The 12,986-nt window shown below is 47.6% G+C and overlaps 1 protein-coding gene across 2 annotated transcripts in view; it reads right to left on the bottom strand.

The window, feature by feature from the left end:
• Positions 1-12,023, bottom strand: part of TRAF3 (TNF receptor associated factor 3) — a 116,281-nt gene extending 104,258 nt beyond the window's left edge. Inside the window, exon 1 of one of the 2 annotated variants that reach the window (XM_027520682.1) lies at positions 11,841-12,023. The gene's annotated coding sequence lies outside the window, so the exon portion shown is untranslated. The remainder of the gene's footprint in view (positions 1-11,840) is intronic. The other variant, XM_027520680.1, reaches the window with a different exon arrangement.
• Between the last annotated feature and the right edge of the window lie 963 nt (positions 12,024-12,986).

The following is a 12,986-nucleotide window of genomic DNA, read 5'->3' as shown; positions in this document are numbered from 1 at the left end:
TACACTCACACTACTTTGGACAAAGCTTAGATACCTAGGAGTGATGGGCATTTGGGAACATAGGTAAGCCACGCTTGGGAAACACGAACCTGGGCGGCTGTGGCACTGCCCCGGGCCGGGACACTGCCATGGCAGCACTGGGCAGGCAGGGCTCTCTGTGTGGGCGCGAGCAGAGGGCACACGTGGGACACAGCTCCACCCCTCTGCACCCCTATTATCCCGATATTTGGTGGCTCCACTGGAACCAAAGATGCAGACTCCTTGTTTCATGATTTAAATCCACTTCCTCCATCCTCTCTGACCTCATCACATTTGCTCCCACTCAAACAGTGTCGCAATCATCTGCTGAGATAGGCAGAGAAGGCAGACTTACAGAAAATGAGATTTCTAGTTAGAACCAATGCAGATGCACCTCTGCACATGCTGTCAAACCCTAACTTTATTCTAATAAATCCCTACTAGAATGATCTAGAGTGAAAAAAAGGAAATTTGGGATATAGGCTTACTAATATATTCTTGATGAAATTTTGTTTTAAGAACAGAGAATTGTAATACTCTTCAAAATGAAAGTGAAGTTTTTAAATAACTTTTAAAATGAACTAATAGGAGGGAAATTTCATAGACCCAAAATTATACCTGAGAAACCTCTGACAATAGATGATCAAGGATGCCCGATTAAATATAAATCACACATTTCATATAGGCAATTACCATTTTATGAATGGGTGTGTCCATTCGTGAATTCTTGGTTCAGAACACAGAATGCATTTTCTCACCAAAGGTCACATGCAACAGCTGGCATTTCCATTTTAGCGCACAGCAGCCTCTCTCAGAGAGGATACACAATACGCATATTGCTGCCAGCACCACGGAATCTAAGCACCATACAGGTAATGGATTAAAGAGGGTACAAGCTCCCCGCCACTCCTCGCATCCACAGGCAGGCTGTGTCCCCTCTCCTTAATCTGGGAGTACGCTGTGGGCCCTTCAGCTGATAGACACAACAAGAGTAACGCTACACCCATCTGTCCGCCCCACCTCCTCACAGCAGTCACTCTAGGAATCTTTGGCTGCCATGTAAGAAGTCCAACCACCCAAGCAGAGAGGTCACCTGACGAGGCCCTGACACTAGGTGGAAAGTGAGGAACCACTAAGCCTGGCCTTCTAACCATCCACACACGTGAGCACTGCCATTGTGGACCCTCCAGACCAGACCAGAGACCAGATCAATGCCAGTTAGTAGCTTCAGTTAATGCCACGTAGAGCAGAAGAATCACCCAGCTGAGCCCTGCCTGACCAACCACAGAACCATACTACCTATTAATAACAACAAATGACTGTGTTAGGTCACAGATGCTTAGGATGGTTTGTAACTCAGCAATCATTATCTAGAACAATCTGTGGTTTTTTCAGGAAACAACAGAAGCCCTGGTGCTGGCATCAGGAATAGAGTCCCTTCCTCCATTCTCCAGGGTTGACAGAGTTAAGATGGTAATGTCAGCCAGGATTTTGCTAATTATTAGCTACGGGGGAAGCCTCATGTTGGGAAGCAAGGAGGTACATAGTGTGATCATCAGAGAGCTTTCCTGTCTGCTTCAAAACCCTCCTAGAATTTTCTACACACTACTGAGGACAGGTTTCAAAATTCTGAAGAAATACAATGTACAGTCACAATGCAGTTGATTCCTTGATACCAAAGCCAAAGATACAAATAAAGAAAACGAAGGACCAATACTCTATATAAACACAGATGAGAAAATTCTCAACAAAACAGTAGCAAACCAAATCCAACAACACGTTAAGAGGATTATGCACCATGACAAAGTGAGACATATCTTAGGAAAGTAAGGGAGGTTCAACACACAAAAATCAACTAAGGAGCATACCACATTAATAGAAGGAAGGGGCGAAAACCAGACACAGAGAAAGCATTTGACAAAACTCAACCACCTTTCATCACAAAATAATCAGTATGCTAGGAATTTAAGGGAACTTCCTTAACATGACAAAGGGCACTTATTTTTTTTTAAACCACATATAACTTCATAATCACTCCGAAAAGTTTTCCCCTAAGATCAGGAACAAGACAAGGATGTCTGCTTTCATCACTGCTATTCAAACTGCAGGAGAAGTCCTAGCCAGAGCAATGAGACAAGAAAAAGAAATAAAAGGTAACAACGTTGCAAAGAAAGAAACAAAGTATCTCTATTTGCCAATGACATCACTATATACATAGAAAATCCCATGGAATCTACCAAAAAAACTAATAGAGGTAATAATAACTAAATTCAGCAAGGTTGCAGGGTATATTATCAACACACAAAAATCAGTTGTGTTTTTATAAACCAGCACAATTCAAAAAGAAAATTAAAGAAACAATTCCATTTATAATAACATCCAAAAGAATACAATACCCAGGTATAAATTTAACCAAGCAAGTGAAAAATTTATATACTGAAACTATAAAATCTTACTGAAAGAAATGAAAGACATCTCACGGTCATGAATTGGAAGACTCAGTACTACATGGCAATTCCCCAAAGCAGATGCAATCCCTGTCAAAATTCCAATGACCTTTTTGAAGAAAAAGAAAAACTGATCCTCAAATTAATATGGAGCTATGAAGGGTGCCAAGTAGTCAAAGCAATATTGAAAAAGAAAAATAAAGTTGGAAGACTCACACTTCTCAAACTTACTACTTCAAAACTTTTCAAAAAGCTAAGATAATCAAAATGGTATGCTGCTGGCATAAGGACAAAAATACAGACCAGTGGAATAGAACCGAGAGTCCAGACGTAAATGCAAACACATGCTAATTCTTCTGCAACAAAGGCGCCGAGACCATCCAGCGGGGAGAGAGCAGCCTCTTCAACAAACGGTGCTGGGACCACGGACAATCAAAAGACGAAGAGGCTGTCCTGCATCAGTTATACAGATTAGCTCAAAACGGACCAAAGATCCAAATGTAAGAACTGAAACTATAAAACATACGGGTATATCTTCAAGACCTCAGATTTGGCAATGGATTTTCAGGTTTGATACCAAAAGCAAAAGGAAAAACAACAACAAAATAAAGTGGAATCCATCAAAATTAAAACCTTTTGTGCATCAAAGGACATTATCAAGAATGTGAAAGAACCACCAGCAGAATAGGAAAAATATTTGTCAATCATAAATCCATTAAGAGTTAAATACCCAAAACATACAAAGAACTCCTACAACTCAACAACAATAGAGACAACTTGGTTAAAACACAGGCAAAGGATTGGAAGGCATGTTGTTTCAAAACAGACATACAATGAAAATTTGTTCAATATCACTGAACATTAAGGAAGCACATAACCACCATGAGATATCATGTTACATCCACTAAAATAGCTTTAATCCAAAAAAAAAGGCAAATGTTGACAAAGATGTACAGAAACTGGAATCCTAGTACATTGCAGGTGGGGACAAGTTAGACACAGAATGACCACATGACCCAGCAATTCCACTCCTGGGTATATTACGCAAGAGAAATGGAAACACTACGTCTACATAGAAACATATATGTATGTGTGTGTGTACACAAACACACACACACATATACATACATATATATATATATATATATATAACTCGTAATAGCCAAAAAGTAAAAACCCAAACATCCAACAGTGGATAAATAAACTGATACATACATAAATGGGATACTACTCAACCACGAAAAAGGAACAAAATACTGATACATGCTACCCCATGTATCAGATGCACCCCAGAAACATTATGCTACATGAAAAAAGACACAAAAGGTCAGGGGCTGTATGATCCTTTTTATATGACATACTCAGCACAAGCCAATCTATAGCCACAGAAAGTAGATTAGAGGCTATTAGGGTTAGAAGAAAAGGGGGGATAAGGAATGACTACTTATTGAGTACAGAATGTTTTACAGGGTGATAGAAAAGTTCTGAAACTAGAGCAAGCCCTGTGGTTGCACAAAATTGTGAACAGACTACATACCATTGAACTGTACACTTCAAAATAGTTAACTGAACGTTATGTAAATTTTTCCTCAATAAAAGAAAATTTGGTTGAACCACTGATCAACTCATACAAACACCTGAGTATCTAACATACTCCAGGTACTCTTCTAGGAAATGGGTTAAGATGATGGACAAAAATTAAAAATGCAAGTAAGTGCCTAGAGAGTGAAGGCAGGGGCCATCTAACTAGGGTGTTGAGGGAAAACCAAGGAGAGCTGACATCTGAACAGAGATCAGAACAAGTTTCATATTATTACGCTAAATAACAGAAGAAAAGAATGTACTAAAATATAGTTTTAAACTTATCAAAAAAATCATATATAAAAATTGCTTTAAAAGGGAGGGCCTATCTATAGACATTCTTTTTTCTGCAAATAGTGATTTCTAGTTTCCAGATATTTTATTCTTTGTTAAAAATAATTTCTTTACAGTCCAATAATGTGCTTCTTCTACCCCTACCTGCCTTCCAGTGCCAGGCTCACTCCCAAGACAGCTTACTGTTCACCTTGTTAACAAGCATGTTCTCCCTTCAGGAACCCACACAGGAAAGGAATTCCCACTCATGACCTGCCAGGTCCCCACATCCACTCACATTCTCACTTTCAGTCCTCACAATTGCCCCTGCATAGATGAGAAAACTGAGGTTCAGAAAGGATAAATAACTTACTTACCAGAATTCAAACTGGGTCTGACTTCAGACCCAAACTCCTCCCACACATAAATTCATCCCATTTGAGATGGCCTGAGAACATTTTGCACCAGACTGGGAAAATACAATGAAGCAGCCCTGTCCTTAAGAAGCTTGTCATCACAACACTAGAGATCCATCCCAGATGCACTAGAACCTTCCTCAAGCTGGAGAAGGCAGGGCAGTCCTCCCCAGAAACATGAGGCCCTTGCCATCTCTCCCACACACTGCCTTAACCCCACTGCCTCTAACCTGGCCTAAGGACAAAGAAGACCTACCCTCTGCCTCTTGAGACCTCAGGGCCCAGCTGTGACCCCAGTACACAGCCCTCCCCCGGCAGGCACGGATGGCTGTGTAACACGCCCCCGCCCCTCAGTCCAGGCATCGCCAGTTTCATGTTCAAACCTTTACGGTGGTTCTAGCAGAAGAGCCACGTAAAATCTTCAACAAAATACCAGTGACATCATTTCCTTGCTAACTGTGGAGGTTTCTTTGTCTTTAACTCATATTCCCATAAGCAATCCGCAGTTATAATTAAATTCCACATGAATGGGTGGAATCTGTCCATGCTGGGCTGTAACCAGCTCTCTCTAGAGTGACCAGGCCTCCGGGACTTGTTCACCACTAACAAGCTAATATTTGTAAAACCCTGTAAAGACATAATGACTACACACTATCGTTATTACTAGACACCGGTTTAAATGTAAATTAAGAGAGAAAGGGGAAAGAAAACACATTAGTAAATCAAGTTTGGGACTGCTCCTCAGCAAGAACCACAGAGCAAAGAATGCCTTCACTGATCTTATTGAAAGGAAGTGGAATGCAGGGTAGCTGCTGTAGGAAAATGAAAGAGAGAGGGGATGGAGCACCAGCAGGAAAGAAGTCCATACAGGCAGAATAGATGCTGGAGCAGAGGAAGGGCCGTGTGAAAAGCATATGCTGGAAAAACACACGATGTCAAATGTCTAGAATCTGAAAGCAAAACTAAGAAGTCTAGAATAAGAACAAGATCTAAAAACGGATTATAAATTCAGCCTAAACTGACCACAGAGCAGAGTGGTGAAAACATGGACTCGAGTCCAGCAGGCCTGAGGCTCTTCCTTTTCCCCATCTGTAAAGTGGGGACAAGTCTTCCCTCCAGAGCCAGGCTGGCACAAAGGCCTTCTGAGGCCGGCACCCTGAGGCACCCTGATCGGCAGCCACAGAGAGCCCCGCGGGCTCTCGGGCCCGCCCCTCTCGCTCTCGCTCACCGTCCCCGGAAAACACCTCTGCGCCCGGCGCCCCGGCTCCCACGGCTCTGCCCCTCCGCCACGGCGCCCACCACGCGGTGCTGTAACCGGACCACTCCCCGGCTTACTCGCCTCGCAGAAGCTCCTTGAGGGCAGTGCTCACACAGCGTCTTACTTCACTTTTAAGTGCTGGCAAACTAGCCTAGCTCTAGGGTAAGTTCTCCCCAAAAATGTGAGTTCATTAATTTTCAATTATCCCAAATTGGATAGAGGCCAAGCAGCTTCCCTGGGGCCAATCCTGGGGAAATGAAGACCGCAGGGGGCAAGGGGGGAAGAAAAAAAAACACCACCTCTACACTGGGTGAACAGTGTGCGCCTGCCAGACAATGGACTGACGTGGGAGCCCTCCTCACCCAACACTCAGCCAGCTGCCTCCCGTGTAAAAGGAGGAAACTTCTCTCGGTCCCGTCCATCTGACGCATTAGTTTAGGGTTGAGGCATTCTAAGGTCTCAACCCTCTTCCTCTATTAGCTCTCAGTCCTCTATTACTACAAAAATTAACATCAGTAGAAGGTTCTCTCGCCCATTTCTTTCATAAGAAGCAAGTCTGTGCCTGCTGCTGTTCGTCCCATTTTACGGATGGAGACACTAATTCAGAGAGGCCCAGCAGCCACTTTGGGTGGTTCTGCTGGTGTGCGAAAGGGCAGGACTGGGATTCCGATCTTTAAAGCTGGAGCCTTCCACCATGCCCACACTTCTCAAGCCAGAAGGTGGATGGCCCCTAGGACTCATAGCAGGAATTCCAGGGGACCCCTCACCAAACCTGGGGGAGCCAAGGATGAACACAACGCATGTTCTGGAGAATCCAATGCACTCAACAACTGAAGGGGGCAACATATGTTTACAGCAAAAGAAAAAGAAAACCAGACATATTACTGAGTACAGTGTAAAATTCCTATTAAATTTTAAGATAAAACTTAATGGGCTTGGACTCCTATCAAGGGTTTGAGACATACTGAACTAAAACCATGCCCTTCCCACAGAGAAAAGCCTTCTGAAACCAGAACACTTAATTTACCCCATAATAACATTTCAAACACCAGGCTATATTAATCCAAAAAAGACAGAATTTAATTTCCAGAATAAAGTTGTGACTCCCGGGCATTACTGGGCAAGGCAGGACTCAGGAGAACAGATTTCCTTGCATTTCCTCTTTAAGTCATTCAAAGCACCCAGGGAAGTTAAGATGCTGGATGAAGACCCCCATCTTACAAGCCCCCTCACACAACCAACCTGGGAGCTAAGCGCTATCAGAACTGGGGGTGGAGGGGCACAGTCCAGAGACACAGCCACAGGGCATCCCCACCTGCAGACACATATGCCAAACCACACGGAGCCACGAGGCGAGCATCTGTTACATCCCTCTTCCTTCCCAAACTTGCGGATTCCTGACACAAGCACTGACAGAGGCCGGCGTGCCGGGCCCTGGGGGCGTCTAACCAGCACCCCGCTGCCTCAAGCATATGCAGGCCTCCTACCGGACGTTAGCATTCCAGGGCACAGTCACTGAAAACCTTCACTACAATTTTGACTCCTGGAAACTAACGTTTTAGTATTTTTGATGCCACTGTCATCCTGAAGATTACATTATCCCAATCAATTAATGAATTTAGCTTTTCTCTCCACTCAAAGAAACCAAGTTTCCAATAAATATGCTTATGGTTTTTGCCACAGAATGGGTGTTTTAATTGGAAAAGAAATTAGGATATCAGAACAGCAGGCATGATATCTTTCTTGGTAGAATGGCCTCATGAGAGAAGTTACCAAGTAGCCCCCATTAAAAAAAATACATGGAGTCAGGAATTCCTTGATGCTCCAGTGGTTAGGACTCTGCACTTTCACTGCCTAGGGCCCAGGTTCAATCCCAAGATGGGAAACTACAAACCCACAAGCAGTGCGATGCAGGCAAAAACAAACAAAAAAACCCACGGAGTTATGCATCAGCATGGAGGAACCCTTATAAAAAGTAAGCCATGAAATGAACTTACAGGGAGATTTTTTATTTCTTGAGAATTAAAGATTTACGTCATTTCAGCATGGATGACAGAGCAGCAGGTTTGGGGGTGTCCCCTGGGGAAGGGGCACTCTAACACTCACTCCCCTCCCCACCACCTTTTGAGACCTTCCACCTACAGTGAGAAAAGGCAGGGACAGCCAAGTGCAGCCGCCCAGGCCAGGTACCACCGCTCCGTCTCCCGCCAAAGACCTGGTCACAAAGGGCCTGGCGGGGGCCAGGGGACAGCATGGGAATCATTATAACCGGAAGCATGACCAGCATGACCACCAGCATCACCAAGACCGTGTCTACTGGCACAAACAGGACCACAAACCGTCAGGTGCTATCTTCCCAAAACTAAGTGGAGCACGGAGAAGTCCTCTTCCTGCCAATCTCAAGGTGGGCCCGTTGCACCGGCCTTCTTGGCACTGGATCTCAACACCCACTTCCCAGAAGCTGTCCCTGACTACCCCGCCAGCCAGGAGCTGTCTACCCTTTCCCGAACTTCCACCATACTTCCAGTCCTCCACACGACCCGCTAATCCACTTTAGTCTACTCTGTAGGACTTTTCTTGCCTCTTCCGAATGGAACTGCACTCTCCAGCTGAGCAGCCAACTTCCTGAAGGCAGGATGGTGAAACCTTCATTTTCCCTCTCCCTTCTGGGCACAAGCTTCAGTCCTGGTGCTACCTGGTCAAACAGCGCTGGTTTCCCGCATCTTCCTCCACCACGCACAGGGGCTGAGACCATGCTCTCAAAGGCAGGTGCTGCAACTCCCTCATCCCAGCACTGGAACCAGAGAGTTACGAGAACTCAAGGCACATTCACTGAACATCAAATTCAAGGAGAAAAAGACTCCCCCATTCCAGCTAATGATCTACTTATCCTGCAGAATACAGATACTCAGCAAGGGATTCCAACCTGATTTCTAGAGTTGACAGAAACCCACAACAGTCACCTGCATTTATGACATCTCACCACCTGCCAGCCTCACCCCCAACAAGCCTGCACAGGGAGACAAGCAATTCTGGCCCAAAAGGAGATTTTGACGCTTGATGACAAAAACATCACCTTCTCCTTCCTAGAGTGGTCAGTCCCCAACCCCTCACTGTGCTGTGCAGACCACAGTCGACGAAGGCCCTCTAAAGTGAGAAAGCCATTTTGTACTGTTTAATTATGAATACTAGACCTTACACGAGCACACATGTTTTCTTACATTTTTTTCCTTTTCTGTTGAGAGCTGCTCTGTCCCCTACTCCATGAGCAGCTGTGGACCTAAAGCCAGCTGCGATGGCACGAGCCATCCTGTCCCCATTCACCTCTCGACCGCCCTCCTGCCCGCAGGCGTCCAGCACTCTCTCGCTGGCTCCATTCCCTCTGCCCAGAGCAGGTCTGAGCATCATCTCCACATTTAGGCCTCGGCTGCCTCTCTCTGGTCACCTTCCAAAACCACTGGCCTCGCTGCCTTCTTTTCTCACTTTGGAGCTCTTTCCTCAGTGTCTCTCTGTATCTCAAGTCAATATGATGACTCTCCTCCACCAGCAAAATAATAATAATAGTAATTTTCCTTCCTCACAGAACATTTGTAAAGAAGCATGCAGGGGGTCCAGAATCCATGGGATTGACACAGAGGCCCTGGCTATATGAGGTCTCCTCTGCTAAGTTAACAATTCTTAAACTGACCATTACAAGGAAACTCAGCTATTGCATAATATTTGATAGGTTAGATCACTTGCTGTTTGTAGAGTCTTGCTCTACAGAGATGAGAAAACAGAGATGGACAAATTTAACGCAATTTCCTTTGTTTGCTTGAGCTAGCCCAGACTTGCAACACCACAGTGACAGTTTTTCTTAAAGTACAGCTTTAGCATCATCAAAAAGGACTTCACCAGAGTGATAAATCATTCTTGTCCTTCAGCGTATTGGCGTATCTATCTATCCCCGACAAACCCCCTCCTCCTCCTCAAGGTCCTTCCCGCTTTGCACAGTGAAAAATTAAAGGGATTCTAGTAGGGGTCTTTACGGAATCAAAACCCCAAACACAGGGGAGAACAGCTAGAAGCAGCTCAAATGTTTCAGTTAAACTAAGGACTCTCTTCAAGACACAAAAAAGAGTAGGAATATTTTGATTGTATTAACAGAAACCACTGGCCAGCTGCTACTGCTGGTTTCCAGTGGAAGATCTTGACATCCTTCTGTACAACGAGTGAGGCCATCTTATTAGCTCCAAAATGAATGGACAGCATCCAAGAAAAATAACTGGTTTTCTTCCCCCTCACAGAAAAATTCACATGAATGTCTCAGAAAAAGAAAAAAAAAAAAAAAAAATGCTGGAATTCTCCCTGCCAGCTCTCTGCTTCCCTGGCTTCTGCATGGTGACAGCTGGAACAGATGGCGTCTGGGTGAGACACCTTACATCTTAAACCTCATCCCTGATAAGGTCTGATTTTGACTAGTGGTGCTGGAATCCTAGGTCTGTCAAGGTTTCTGTCCTGAACACCTACTCACCACATTTCCAATCTTGTCCATTTTAGGGTTTTCACACTAATAAGGCTTATTTTTGTTTTGGCCAAAAAATTCTTCATCTTGAACTGATTTTCAGTATGTATATACTGTCACCACACAATAGTGAAAAAGCAAACACTTCCTTTCATTTGAAAAACGAACGTACACAATTTTGCCAGACATCCTACACATGATGCAGTCTTTTGAACAGGCCATTTTCAAAGATGTGAAAGACAGGAAAAGATTTTAGCACCAACTGATGGTCCACTTGGTCATTTCTTTACATATGGATTTTATACACAAATGCAAGATTACAGAACACACAACATTCCCAAAAGCTTCACCAGCAAATGCTAAGAAAAAAATAAAAATTATGGCTCCCCTCAGTTGTATGCTGTGAATGTAAATTAACAAGCGGCAACAACGCTCAACACAGCCTTTATGAATCCACAAAAATAAATGAATAAATCACACACACCCCCTCATCTCATTCTGAAAACTAATTCTCAGCTTAAAATGAAAACCATGAAATAAAACTGCTTCCTTCAACGGACAATTATATGAAGGCTTCTTAGATTTCAAAGCACGTCCACAACACTCCATTGATTACCATTTTGTTGCTATGTTTTCAAGAGAAAGGTAAAGAATTTTTTTTCCCCACGAGATTCTGTCTAAAAGCCTAAATATTAAATAGATGTCCCCAAACGGGGTGAAAACGTGGCAAAGTGTGCCTGAGCAATTAACCGAAGGCGGAATGTGTGCCTTTCGCCCCAAACTGGATCCCAGTACCCGGCTGCCTCCGAGGCCGCTGCAGCTCTTCGCTTATGAATCAGTCAGAGGTTCATCTGCAGAGGAATGACTCAGTATAAACTTTTAAATAATGGCTTAAAAAAAAAAAAAAGAACCCAAGCCAGCCCAGGGTGAACATGTTCGGCTATGGAGACACCCGAGACGGTCCGCTCCTCACCCCGCAAAACACACAGCCTCGTCGGAGATGCTGGTCTCTCGCCACCTCGGGGTGAGGGGGGGGGGGTCACGTTCCAAGCGGCCTCGGCGCCCCGTTTCCTGAAAAGCTGCGGGAGCCCGGGCCCGCGGGGCCCTCGGCCGGGCCGGGCCGGAGGACAAAGTTTCCCGAAGTTGAGGCGTCCGGGGGGCGGGCGGGCGCGGGCTGGGGCGGGGGCGAGACGGCGCCGCACCGGGCACTCGCCGCCGGGCGCCGGGCCTGCGCCGCCCCGGCCCCGCGCCGACCGACCCCGCGCCCGCCCGCCGCCCGCCGCCCAGGGCGCGGGATGGAGCCGCCGGGGATGGAGCCGCCCGCCGCCCGCCAGGCCCCTTACCCGCGTCCGCGCCGCCCGGCCGGCTCAGCAGCGCCGAGCGCGTCCTCCGCCGCGGTCCGCAGCGTCCTGCTCCCCGGGCAGCCCCATGTCGGGGGGCGGGGAAGGGCCGGCGGCCGCCGCCGCCGCCGCCGGCTGGAAAGTCCCTGCTGGGCTGCAACCCGGCTCGCGCACGCGGCGGCCGCGCCGCGCCGCGCTCCCTCGCCCTCACGCACCCTCTCGCAGGCACTTCCTCTCGCGCGCTGGAAATCCCCGCCGGCCTCCAGAGCGCGCCCGGGCGCGCGCGCGCCCCGCCCCCGCCGCCGGCCCGCGCGCGCGCGCGCGCGGGGGCTGCGGGAGCCCGCGAGAGCGGCCGGCTCTCCGCGCCCCCGCCCCGCGCGCCCCCGCCCGGCCCCGCGCGCGCCCGCCGCCCGTCGCTAAGGCCCTCCCCCCGGCGCCCGCCGCCCGGCCTTAGCAACGGCGCCGCGGCGCGGGCGGGGGCGGGCCCGGCCGCCCCCAGCGCCGCCCCGCCCCCGCGCGCGCGCGCGCCCGGCCCCCGGCGCCTCGCAGCCCCCGCCCCGGGCGTACCCCCCTTTCCGGGTCGAAAAGCCACGCAAGCCGCGTGGGGGCCCGAAAGGTGCAGGTCCCCTTAGGGTCGGGAGCCATGGCGTCACGCGTTTCACCAGCGCGGCCACCCTCACTCACACCGACACACATTGAGCACAGAGGCTCGCACAACTACTCACACTCACCGACACACAGCCAACTCGCGTTTTTACACATGCTCAGACACACATGCTCACAAAACATACACACGCTCGCAGACACACAGTTCACACACACTCCAAGACACACTTGGTCACAGACATGCTCTCATGCGCTCACACTTGTACATGCATTCACACACTCGCTGACAGCCATGCGCCGTCACGCCTGTGCACACTCACACATACACACTCGCTCCTCTACACCGCTCCCTCTCCTACACAGGACCAGGTGGTGGGGCTAAGGGAGACTGTCTGGGCCCTGCTCCCCATTGAGGGGGGCTCCTAACCCTTTGGTTGGCCTTTCCTTGCTGCCGGGGCCCCTCCCACACCCAGGAAGTTGGGTCTTGATCGAGTGTGAACAACGTGGCCAGTCTGCCACAAGCTCCCAGAGCGCCCTGCTGGC

The sequence above is a fragment of the Bos indicus x Bos taurus genome, chromosome 21 (assembly GCF_003369695.1).
Source record: "Bos indicus x Bos taurus breed Angus x Brahman F1 hybrid chromosome 21, Bos_hybrid_MaternalHap_v2.0, whole genome shotgun sequence".
Lineage (NCBI taxonomy): Eukaryota > Metazoa > Chordata > Mammalia > Artiodactyla > Bovidae > Bos > Bos indicus x Bos taurus.
This window is presented reverse-complemented; position numbering and strand designations above follow the sequence as displayed.